The sequence below is a fragment of the Scyliorhinus canicula genome, chromosome 10, assembly GCF_902713615.1.
Source record: "Scyliorhinus canicula chromosome 10, sScyCan1.1, whole genome shotgun sequence".
NCBI classification, from domain to species: Eukaryota; Metazoa; Chordata; class Chondrichthyes; order Carcharhiniformes; family Scyliorhinidae; genus Scyliorhinus; species Scyliorhinus canicula.
Window position 1 is genome coordinate 185,285,488 of NC_052155.1, and position 13,233 is coordinate 185,298,720.

Sequence of the window (13,233 nt, forward strand, 5' to 3'; positions counted from 1 at the left end):
TCACGTCTTGAACCCTTGCCCCGAACATTACATCATCACGTCCTGAGCCTTGCCCCGAACATTACATCATCACATCCTGAACCCTTGCGCTGAACATTACATCATCACGTCCTGAACGAGCCTCATTAAAGATGGGGACCTATTGGAATTAAATTGGTTTCCAAATGCCACGATAAGCTTTTTTGTCAAGCAGTTGTTTAACCGACTTGACGGACCGGTGCTCACGTGGTTTCTGCAGGGGGGAAAAAAAGTCGCTCTATTCAACGTCTGACTCTGCCCCAAGCACAAAGCAATTCGACCTTGGATTTCATTCGAGGTTCCAGGCAAACCCTATGGGTAAAAAGGCGAAACAGCATCAGGAGGCCGCAAAAATAAATTTGCGATGTGATAACAGGGCAAGCCATGGGATAAACTCACAAACGCAATCCTATCTTTCAAGAATCAACTTATAATAAACCTTTACGGCGCAAATTACGGAGCTTGGAATGTGAAAGAAGAGTTCAACTCGGGCCATGCTCGCCCGGTATTGTAAACACAGAACACGGGGGTAGAGTGACACTCTGCAAATCGTCAAAAATAAGTATAATTGTGAGAGCAACAACCTGAGCAATGTTTTGTTATGAAAATAAGAACACAAGCAGTGAGGTTTTAGTGCGACTGTTTCCAAGGCAACAGTACATGCACTGTAATGTGAAACTATCCAAAACTCTCATAACTGAGCGCACACGATCCCCTTTTCATTCACTGGCCTCCTTAGAACTCCAGGCGAACAACAGTAAACCTGAATGTTAATTTGTATTTACTCCCCCGCCAAATCGTGAAAACTTTTGAACTTGTTTTAAATAGTTGGCAAAGATTTTTGTTTTTTAATTTAATTTTTTTTTTAAATTTAGCGTACCCAATTCATTTTTTCCCCCCCAATTAAGGGGCAATTTAGCGTGGCCAATCCACCCACCCTACACATCTTTAGGTTGTGGGGGTGAGACCCACGCAAACACGGGGAGAATGTGTAAACTCCACACGGACAGTGACCCAGAGCCGGGACCGAACCTGGGACCTCGGCGCCGTAAGGCAGCAATGCTAACCACTGTGCCACCGTGCTGCCTGCAAATAGTCGACAAAGGTATCGATCAAATGATTTTGGGTGGCTCTGGCTTCTGTCAAATCTACAACATTAAATATAAATGGTACATTAAACGTGTCCACACCAAGTGTGCATCTATGCAAATTAATGGAAGTTGACAGTTCTTACTGGTACAAATGATGATGTGAAAGAGTTGTACGTAAGCACGCCATTTCCTAGATTCAGGCAGGTGATTGGAGGGAAACTCTTATAGCAGCACAGAATATTTTTTGAAGTCTATGTAGATCTAAAGTTGTGAGGCCCATGAACAGATTGGGTGAAACTGAAGCAGGAAAGTGGTGAATTTTTAAAAAGTATATCATTCCCAGGATGGGGCGTGACCATCTAAGTCAGCATTTATTGCTGTGGAGGTGAGCTGCTTTCTTGAACTGCTGCAGTCCCCAAGGTGTAGGTACACCCGCAGTGCTGTTAGGCAGGGATTTCACGGATTTTGATCCAGCAACAGTGCAGGCACGGCGATATATTTCCAAGACAGGGTGGCATGTGGCTTGGAGGGGGAGCTTCCATGTGGTGGTGTTCCCATGCATCGGCTGCCCTTGCCCTTCTAGGTGGCAGAGGTCACAGGTTTGAAAGATGCTGTCAAAAGAACCTTGGTGAGTGGCTGCAGTGCATCTAGCAGATGGCACACACAGCAGTCACTTGGTGCATTGGTGGTGGAAGGAGCGAATGTTGAAATAGGTGGATGCCATGCCAATCAAATGGCTTGCTTTGTCCCAGGTGGTGTCAAGCTTCCTTTGAGTGTTGCTGGTGATGCACTCACACAGACAGGTGAAGAGCATTTCAGCACGCTCCTGGCTGGTGCCAGGTAGATGGCGGACCAGCTTTGGGGAGTTAGAGGGTGAATTACTCGCTGCAGAATTCCCAGCTCTTTGTAGCCACAGTATTTATGCATCTAATTCAGTTACATTTCTGGCCAATGATGACCCCAGGATACTGATGGTGGGGAATTCGACCAAGTTAATGTCCTTGAATGTCAACGGAAGGCTTCCCAGCTTGGCTGTCCAATCTTTGTGTGACAGCTTTTGATCCATTTAAAACTTGACACCTGGCCCAGTGCGGCCATGATGGATTAGATCAGTTGTTAGCCCCGGGAACCAAAAAGAATCAGCCGAGACACAGCGAGTGCAGTGAAATAAATAGCTATACAGTACTGGGTGGGCAGGAAGACAGAGAACGCATGTAAACATTTTTTTCAACCACTTGAAAGCCGGATAATCTTTTCCGCTTTTATACTGAAACCACAAGCTTCTCGATCACACACACCTCTGCAGAAAGCCTTGCTGAATGTTTCTCATATTAGCTTTCATCGTTGAAAGAAAGAAAGACACCAAAATTATTTCACATTCAAATGCAATGTCACTACTGTTGTTAAATAACTTCTTTGCCTTGCTTTCAACAAAAGCATGGCAAGCTCATGACGTGCCATGGCTAGTCAGTCATTCTCACAGTTACTCATGATTGCCATATTGGAGTATTAAATAATAAAAAGATCACAGGCAAATACTGCTTAGAGGCACAGGGCAGCAAGCATTTTTAAAAGTGGGGATAGGAGGGAATGAGAGGAATGCCATTGCAGACTCCCCTCAATGCGCAGCAAGTCTGCAAATCGAGATTCACATTATGCACGTTATAGAGAGAAGAACACAGCCATTTTTTTTTTTTAAAAGGCAGTGGAAATTATGACACCAAACAATCTTTTACACAAGATAAATGGCCGAGGCGGTGTTTAAAGTGTTGTGCGGAATGACTTCAAAAGCTTATTTTAAAATGGGGTGGCACGGTGGCACACAGCAGTTAGTGCTGCTGCCTCATGGCACCAAGGACCCGGGTTCGAACTTGGCCCCGGGTCACTGATGTGTGAAGTTTGCACATTCTCCCCGTGTCTGCGTGGGTCTCACCACCACAACCCAAAAAGATGTGAGGTTAGGTGAATTGGCCACGCTAAATTGCCCCTTAATTGGAAAAAAAAAAGAATTGGGTACTCTAAATTTATTTTTTTAATAATTATTTTAAAAAGAAGTTTGTTGCTCAGAACTTTGGGTTTCCAGCTTTTGCAAAAGTTGACATCAGCACGCCGACGACCTTTTCTGAGCTCCACTGAATTCACACAAATCATCCCATTTCGGCAGGAAGTGTTAGTCACTGAGCATCACGGAGATGAAGAAACAATTGTAACAGTTTTCTTCAGAAGACGGGGCAACGTTTCGCAAGTTGTAAGTTGCCACATTCATTATGAAATAACATTTATTTTCCCCCTCCCCCCAAAAAAAGGTAAATTGCAGGTGAGGAAAAGAAAAAAAAAGCTCATCTCGCAACCCATTATGTTGCCTTGGTTTCAATCTATTTGCCAACCCTCAAAAAAACCTCAGTTCACACAGTAACCAGGTCACAATTTTTGTCACAACAAAATCTGCTACTTTAAAGATAGCCAAACAACAACAATAAACACAAAGTCATAACGTGCCACATGTAAATTACAAGACGTCTTGCAGTTGTTGTTCAGAAAGCTACAAACTTATTTCAGTCAGGACTTGAACCAAACTCCAAATCACATTACACAGCGACTCCGTCATCTTGCGAATGCACAGCCAATTTGTAATAAAATTCAAAATTAAATGCGATTTTTAAAAAGCTCATAGAAGAACATAATGCCTATAAAAGCAATAAATAATACATATAAATCTAATCCAGTTTCAAAGAAAAAAATTAAGGAAAGCGCTACACAAGTTTAATTGGTAATCTAATGCTACCTGGCACACAAATTGACCGGGGACTGCAAACACGAGATGGGTGCATTAAGTGCAGATTGCCCCTAATCAGACACGAATGCTTAGTAGTTAAGATTCAGATTGTTACATGCAGCGCCAGGAATTCCTAAAATGACAATATTCACTTACATTTGCTCACAACTAGTCATTTGAGCAGAAAAAGTGATATACTAGCAAAAGCTGTAAAATTCAATTCATTGTTGCCTGGCCATTTAGCATTTAGAATATTGCAATTCTCTGCATCACAAACTGTGCATTTCGTTCAGGTACGAGATATTTTAATCACGCTACTTCACTAATTGGCACCAGCAATATTTTATTTTGCTTCTGAACATCAGATTTTCCTGTCGTTCAGCAGTAAAAAGATTAGAAAGAGAAAATGTTAATCAAACTTGCATCAGGTTTAAGGAACCTTCAAATTCCAAGACCCTGCCCCCAAGTTACAACTCCCCTGGATTGACTCATCACCCATTGGTTTGCTCTTCTTTCTTCCTTTAAAACCAAAAAACCCAAGTAACTTGGAAAAACAAAGTAACGTGTCCCAGCTCTCGGTGTGGATCCCAATGTTACATCGGCCAGCATTTGCCTTTTATTTTAAAACTTTTGAAATTCCAATCCACATTCTTTAACATCACTGACTAGTTATCCAGAGGCCTGGGCCTCATGGGCTCCATGGACACGGGTCAAAACCCACCACGGCAGCTGGTGGAATTGGAATTCTATTAATAAATCCGGAATTGAAAGTTAGTCGCCCTAATGTTGACTGTGAAACCATCATTGATTGTTTGAAAAACCTTCACTAATGTAATAATAATAATAATCTTTATTAGTGTCACAAGTAGGCTTACATTAACACTGCAAAGAAGTTACTGTGACAATCCCCTAGTTGCCACATTCCGGCGCCTGTTCGGGTACACAGAGGGAGAAATCAGAACGTCCAATTCACCCAACAAGCATGTCTTTTGGGACATGCGGGAGAAAACCGGAGCACCTGGAGGAAACCCACGCAGACACGGGGTGAACGTGCAGACTCCGCACAGACAGTGACCCAAGCCGGGAATCGAATCTGGGACCCTGGAGCTGTGAAGCAACAGTGCTAACCACTGCGCTACCATTCCTCCCCCTTTGGCAAAGGAAATCTGCCATCGTAACCTGGTCTGGCCGTCATGCTCTTCACTGCCCCTCTGAAGGCCAAGCAAGCCAGGCAAATTAAGGATGAGCAAAGATTGGCCTCACCAGCAGCAACCACATCCCAATAATTAATAAAGATCGTCTCGCAGAAAAATAGATGATGTAGTTAAATCGCACGTCCAGAGCTACAGCAACATATTCAACAAAGGCTCCTCACCTTCAAAACCAAATGCTTGTTTATTTAAATGTAAAAACTCAATTTAACACAGCTATCCTGCCAACCTTTGTACTCATCCACATAAAGATAGTGTGGGTTGTCAATAAATTTAATCCAGCCCCTGTGTAACAACAGGGTAAACCAGGCCAGGGAAGTGTGCAATGCTCAGGTGGTTCAACTCCAAGGTCCCTTACAAACACAACCAAGGAGCACAACATATTTTTTGAATTAATTTTTGGTAAAAACATGCAGTGCCTTTTCTTAAAAACAGAATTTAATTTTGGCAGAACTGCACCTTAAAATGGCCAAGAAGACGCTGTAAATTCAACATTAATGTTTACACTCAATGCACCCTGCACTTGGGGGAGTTAGTATGCATTGCCAAAATACAGGGTAGAAGGGAAGCTGTATAAAAAGCTGCTCTGCAGATGGGGGCAGCGATCTGATACAAGTTTTTTTGCTCTGCACATTCATGACTTCACAATAGTTTTGTTCTGATTGACTGCTCATTAGTTTATGTTTTGTGTAATTATTGTTGTACAACATAATTTTGGGCTGCTAAAATTCGTGACGAAGCAAGTGAGGTAAAAAGAACAATGGTGCTATATCGCCACAGGGTTCATATAATTTTGAAATTGTCTTTTTAAAAAGTATATTTAAAAAGTCTGCACATTACCAGACTGACCGGACCCCCCACCCCCGTTTCCATTAAGATTCATAGTTTTCACGAAGGACTCACTCATGGCAAAACTCTGTCCTCTCTTGGCAACAAAAGAGAGCCCTCTCCCTATTTCAGTGTTCTCCAAAACCTTGCAAAACACCGACATTAGCTTTACAAACACAGCTCATTTCTCTACACGCAAGGTTGCCAAAGGGCCCGAACAAGAAGATTTTAAGAGTCTCATGTTAAGTAACCCATACATACTTGCACATTATACGGATACAATGGCAGAACCATTTCAGAAAAGCACACAAAATGACTCGCCTTTTGTGAATAATTATGAGCCAGAAAAGACCGGATAAAATCAGACATTTAAAGTAAGGAATTTACCCTCTTTCACCAAAAGCAACTGGGTTTGATGATTCTGGCAATACTGAAATAAATAAGTCAATTCTGAAGCACAGGGGTGAAGGAAGAGATTATGAGGGGAGGGGGGCTTAGCTGCCTCCCAGTACAGTTAGGAGGGGGAGGAGGTGCTTCTCTTTAAGCAGAAGTTTGGGAAATTTAAATCACAATCTAACAAAAGACAGATTCCCCAAACCCGTCTTTCCAAGTTTCAAACCCATGGTGGCCCTTGGTGCAGAAAGAAAATGACGGACCGCTTACTATCTCTGGGAAATCGAGCCCAGTCATTCCAGCTCAGGATCAATTATTTAATTAAAAAAGCCCAACACACAAAAAAACAGGAACATGAGGTCTGAGTAAGCTGCGTCCATCTCCACAGCAACCAGCAGCAACGTCCCTCCCCTCGCCCCCTCTCTTCCCTTGGAGCCTCCACCCCCCCCCCCCCAGCACCCCACCCCCGCTCAGCACCCCCCCCCCCCCCCAGCACCCCTCCCCCTCCCCGCCTCAGCACCCCTCCCCCTCCCCACCTCAGCACCGCTCCCCCTCCCCGCCTCAGCACCCCTCCCCCTCCCCGCCTCAGCACCCCTCCCCCTCCCCGCCTCAGCACCCCTCCCCCTCCCCGCCTCAGCACCCCTCCCCCTCCCCGCCTCAGCACCCCTCCCCCTCCCCGCCTCAGCACCCCTCCCCCTCCCCGCCTCAGCACCCCTCCCCCTCCCCTCCTCAGCACCCCTCCCCCTCCCCGCCTCAGCACCCCTCCCCCTCCCCGCCTCAGCACCCCTCCCCCTCCCCGCCTCAGCACCCCTCCCCGCCTCAGCACCCCTCCCCCTCCCCGCCTCAGCACCCCTCCCCCTCCCCGCCTCAGCACCCCAACCCCTCCCCGCCTCAGCACCCCTCCCCCTCCCCGCCTCAGCACCCCAACCCCTCCCCCCGCCTCAGCGCCCCAACCCCCCCCATAGTGCCCCAATCCCCTCCCCAGCACCCCAGCCCATCCCCACCTCAGCACCCCCAACCCCCCTCAACACCCCAACTTCCCCCCTCAGCACCTCAACCTACCCCCTCAGCACCTCAACCCCCCCGCCCTCAACCGCACCTTCCTCACCATGGCACCTCAACCCCCTCCCTCCCGTCAGCACCTCAATCCCCCTCCCTCACCTCAACATCCCAACCGCTCCTCCCTCGCCTCAGCACCCCATCCCCTCCCAGCACCTGATCCCTCCCCCCTCAGAACCCTAACCCCCCCTGCCCTCAACTGCACCTTCCTCCCCTTAGCAACCCAAACCGTCTCCAGTCAGCACCTCAATCCCCCTCCCTCACTTCAGCACCCCAACCGCATCCCAACCCCTCCCTCAGCACCCCAATCCCTCCCCGCCTCAGCGCCCCAACCCCTCCCCGCCTCAGCGCCCCAACCCCTCCCCGCCTCAGCGCCCCAACCCCTCCCCCGCCTCAGCACCCCAACCCCTCCCCCGCCTCAGCGCCTCTACCCTCCCCCCTCAGCGCCTCTACCCTCCCTCCCTCAGCGCCTCTACCCTCCCTCCGCACCTCAACCCTCCCTCCCTCAGCACCTCAACCCTCCCTCCCTCAGCACCTCAACCCTCCCTCCCTCAGCACCTCAACCCTCCCTCCCTCAGCACCTCAACCCTCCCTCCCTCAGCACCTCAACCCTCCCTCAGCACCTCAACCCACCCTCCCTCAGCACCTCAACCCACCCTCCCTCAGCACCTCAACCCACCCTCCCTCAGCACCTCAACCCACCCTCCCTCAGCACCTCAACTCACCCTCCCTCAGCACCTCAACCCACCCTCCCTCAGCACCTCAACCCACCCTCCCTCAGCACCTCCTCACCTCAGAACGCACAGCCCGCCAAATGACCACCAAATCTGCACCCCCCCCCCCCCCCCCCCAAAAAAAATCTCCTCATAATTACCGCCAAATGTCTCCCGCCCGGATCCCCGCCGCAGCTCCGGCTGAACTGCGCCGGTCTCTCCCCTCCGCCGGATCCGCACATTTCCTGCTCGCAAGTCGGCGGCCCCATTTGCACCAACGCACACTCGCTGCTCACACTCACTCAGTGTTTGTGTTCACCTTCCACTTTTGTTTGTTACCCGGGAGAAGGGGGAGGGGGTAGAAACGCCGGCTGATTGCAACAAAAATCCCTCGCCGAAAATTAAATATAAAAGAGAGAGAGAAACAAGAGGGACAAACACACTTTTTTTGCTGTAAAACAACAGCTGACAGATGGGGGGGGGGGGAGCCGCCGCCATGTTTCGCTCTACTTACGATATGGGAGACATGTTTAAGTTGGATTTGATTGCTGGCTCCCCGGGCGGAGGGGGTTAACATCTCCTTACCTGTGGCTGTGAGGAGGGGATACCGGCCCCAGCCGCCGCCACACTGTAACTCTTTCTTGGCTACAATGAATCCAGCAGCGAAATGTAGCGAAGGCCGGCCCGGAGGCACAGGGAACCCTCCACAGGGGCACATCCACCACAACACATGATCGCCAACGTCAGCAGCTGCTATTTGCATACGATACCACAAGCACTTTTCCACCCCCCCGTGTCTGGGATTCTGTCTCCCCCTCCTTTGGGTGCGGGTAGGGGGTAGGTGCAATTCCTGTCCCAAGCTCTCTCCCCTGAACTCCATCCACCACCACGTGTGCTGGGTCCTTCCTCTTGGAGTAAATAATGAAAAACAAGCGATCAGGTCTCATCTCACCCCATGGGGTGGGGGTGGGGGGGGGTGGTATTAGGGGAAGGGGTGTTGGGGGGCGGGGGGCAAGGGATGTGGGTGTTGGGGAGGGATGTGGGTGTTGGGGAGGGACGAGGGATGTGGGTGTTGGGGGTGACTGGAGAAGGGGTGTATTAGGGGTGAGTGGGGTGTTGGTGGATGAGGGGGTGTTAGTGGGTGAGGGTGTGTTGGTGGGTGAGGGTGTGTTGGTGGGTGAGGGAGTGTTGGTGGGTGAGGGAGGTGTTGGTGGGTGAGGGGGTGACTGGTGAAGGGGTGGATTAGGGGGTGAGGGGGGTGTTGGTGGGTGAGGGGGTGACTGGAGAAGGGGTGGCTTAGGGGTGAGTGGGGTGTTAGTGGTTGAGGGGGTGTTGGTGGGTGAGGGAGTGTAGGGGGGTGTTGGTGGATGAGGGGGTGACTGGAGAAGGGGTGGCTTAGGGGTGAGTGGGGCGTTGGTGGGTGAGGGGGTGACTGGTGAAGGTGGATTAGGGGGTGAGGGGGTGTTGGGTGAGCGGGTCACTGGAGAAGGGGTGGATTAGGGAGTGAGGAGGTGGTGGGTGAGGAGGTGTTGGTGGGTGAGGGGGTGACTGGCGAAGGGGTGGATTAGGGAGTGAGGGGGTATTGGTGGGTGAGGGGGTGTTGGTGGGTGAGGGGGTGACTGGCAAAGGGGTGGATTAGGGAGTGGGGGTGTTGGTGGGTGAGGGAGTGTTGGTGGGTGAGGGGGTGTTGGTGGGTGAGGGGGTGACTGGAGAAGGGGTGGCTTAGGGGTGAGTGGGGTGTTAGTGGTTGAGGGAGTGTTGGTGGGTGAGGGAGTGTTGGTGGGTGAGGGAGTGTTGGTGGGTGTTGGTGGGTGAGGGGGTGTTGGTGGATGAGGGGGTGACTGGAGAAGGGCTGGCTTAGGGGTGAGTGGGGCGTTAGTGCGTGAGGGGGTGTTGGTGGGTGAGGGGGTGACTGGAGAAGGGGTGGCTTAGGGGTGAGTCAGGTGTTGGTGGGTGAGGGGGTGACTGGTGAAGGTGTATTAGGGGGTGAGGGGGTGTTGGTGGGTGAGGGGGTGCCTGCGAAGGGGTGGATTAGGGAGTGAGGGGGTGTTGGTGGGTGAGGGAGTGTTGGTGGGTGAGGGGGTGTTGGTGGGTGAGGGGGTGACTGGAGAAGGGGTGGCTTAGGGGTGAGTGGGGCGTTAGTGCGTGAGGGGGTGTTGGTGGGTGAGGGGGTGACTGGCGAAGGGGTGGATTAGGGAGTGAGGGGGTGTTGGTGGGTGAGGGGGTGTTGGTGGGTGAGGGGGTGTTGGTGGGTGAGGGGGTGACTGGTGAAGGTGGATTAGGGGGTGAGGGGGTGTTGGTGGGTGAGGGGGTGACTGGCGAAGGGGTGGATTAGGGAGTGAGGGGGTGTTGGTGGGTGAGGGGGTGTTGGTGGGTGAGGGGCAGTTGGTGGGTGAGGTGGTGACTGGCGAAGGGGTGGATTAGGGAGTGAGGGGGTGTTGGTGGGTGAGGGGGTGAAAAAGGGATTTGGGTATTAATCCTAAATTTCTCTGGACAAAATCAGAGGTGGTCTCATATAAACTATTTTAGATTCTCTAAGAGGTGATGCTAAGAGATTGTTTCTGCTGGGTGGGGGAAATCAAACACGTTGGATAAGTGTCTGGATAAGGGACTGACTGGTCATTTAGGACTGAAATGAGGAGAAATTTCTTCACTCAAGAGGGTTGTGAATCTTTGGAACTCTTTACCCAGAGGGTTGTGGATGCAGCTTCGTTGGATACATTTAAGGGATATGGGGAGCTGGCAGGAACGTGCAAGGGGCTGGTTTAGCTCACTCAGCTAAATCGCTGGCTTTTAAAGCAGACCAAGCAGGCCAACAGCACGGTTCAATTCCCGTACCAGCCTCCCCGACAGGTGCCGGAATGTGGCGACTAGGGGCTTTTCACAGTAACTTCATTGAAGCCTACTCGTGACAATAAGCGATTTTCATTTCATTTCATGTATAGAACCCATACAATTCCTACAGTGCAGAACGAGGCCATCCGGCCCTTCGAGTCTGCATCGACCCTCTGAAAGAGCATCCGAACCTAGGCCCACCCCTCGCCATAACCCCACCTAACCTTTGGGCACAAAGGGACAATTTATTGTGGCCACTCCACCTAACCTGCACATCTTTGGACTGTGGGAGGAAACCGGATCACCCGGAGGAAACCCACGCACACACGGGGAGAAAGTTCAAACTCCACACAGACAGTGACCCAATCCGGGAATCGAACCCGGGTCCCTGGTGCTGTGAAGCAGCAGTGTTAACCACTGTGCCACCGTACTGTCTAAGATCAGCTATGATCTTACTGATTGGCGGAGCAGGCTTAACAGCCCAACTGGTCTACTCCTGCCCCTACTTTTGTGTTCGTGCGAACAGATGAACATAAGAAATAGGAGCTGGAGTTAGTGATGACAATCAACATTACCATAAAAAAAGTCCTGTCCGGTCTTTTAACAAAGATTTAAAATGGCCCTTTTTTCAACCTACTTGTTCTATCAAACCCTGTGTAATATTGTTTATTAACCACTGCATTTATAGATCACCTTGCCAGACACCCCAAAGCCTCATAACCAGTGAAATTCTCTTTTTGATGTGCAGTCATCACAGACAGTGACACATCACAAGCCAATTTGCTCACAGGGAATTCCCACAATCGAATAATGACCAAATCATCTGGGTTTTTAAAAAAATTCCAGTCAAGGGGCAATTTGGTGTGGCCAATCCACTTACCCTGCACATCTTTTGGGTTGTGGGGGTGAGACCCACGCAGACACGGGAAGAATGTGCAAACTCCACACAGCCCACATATGGGCAGCATGCACAGTGGTTAGCACAATGGCTTCACAGCGTCAGGGTCCCAGGTTCGATTCCTGGCTTGGGTCACTGTCTGCGCGGAGTCTGCATGTTCTCCCCGTGTCTGCGTGGGTTTCCTCCAGGTGCTCCGGTTTCCTCTCACAAGTCCCGGAAGACATGCAGGTTAAGTGGATTGGCCATAATAAATTGCCCTTAGTGACCAAAAAGGTTAGGAGGGGTTATTAGGTTACTGGGATAGGGTGGAAGTGAGGGCTTAAGTGGGTCGATGCAGACTTGATGGGCCAAATGGCCTCCTTCTGCACTGTATGTTCTATGTTCTATGACGTGCTTGTTAGGTGAATTGGACATTCTGAATTCTCCCTCTGTGTACCCGAACAGGCGCCGGAGTGTGGCGACTTGGGGATTTTCACAGTAACTTTATTACAGTGTTAATGTAAGCCTACTTGTGATAATAAACGATTATAAAGATGTTGCTCGATGTAATAAATATTGGCCATGGTACCACAAATAATCGCCTTTGCTCTTCTTCAAAATAGCACCATGGGATCTTCTGCATCCAGCAGAGGGGACAGGTTACGGTCTTACCTGAACTCAGCAAGGAGTGAGGTTCACTCAGTACACCCACTGGGTTTGCTACCCTCCCTGGAGTGGAATTGTACTCAAATTGCTTTTATTTTAGGGGCTGGTTTAGCACAAGGCTGAAGAGCTGGCTTTTAAAGCAGTCCAGGCCAGCAGCGTGGGTTCAATTCCCGTACCAGCCTCCCCGAACAGGCGCCGGAATGTGGCGACTAAGGGCTTTTCACAGTAACTTCATTTGAAGCCTACTTGTGACAATAAGCGATTTTCATTTCATTTCATTTTACCCATTGCACATCTGTGCCCCAGATTCACCCCCAAGTGTTAATAGAGGTTAGGGTACTGCATAATCGGTCTAAATTGGTTTAAAAGGTTTGTTGAACCGGACCCCAAAGTGTTGGGACATTCATTTCCTCCCCCCCCCCCCCCCCCATCCCCTTTCACTGCTCCTCTTCCGGGTCCAGCATTTGGGGGGTACAAATGAAACGTTCTTCATTTCGATTTAAAATGCAGCTTAGATGGTTGAAAAGGTGCAACATTCGGCATTTACAATCCGATTTAAGACTCCGGCCGCCCAGAACCTGGTCTAATGCAACATTGCAAAATAACTTAAAGAGCTGACTTGAAGATGCAATGTGCCGAGGTTTCCTGCAGAGTTGGGATGACTGATTCCCCCCCCCCCCCCCCGTCCGATAGGGTGAACTTTCCCAGTTCACTGCACTCCGAAAAAACCAAGTGGCCTTTTCAATTCCTGCAGCTCTGCTCACTG

At 50.0% G+C, this 13,233-nt stretch overlaps 1 protein-coding gene across 1 annotated transcript in view; it reads right to left on the reverse strand.

Annotated features, from left to right (window-relative positions):
• The window catches only part of zhx2a (zinc fingers and homeoboxes 2a), an 82,948-nt gene extending 73,958 nt beyond the window's left edge, over positions 1 to 8,990 (reverse strand). The window contains 1 exon segment of the mRNA XM_038810325.1: positions 8,675 to 8,990. The gene's annotated coding sequence lies outside the window, so the exon portion shown is untranslated.
• Positions 8,991 to 13,233: the final 4,243 nt, after the last annotated feature.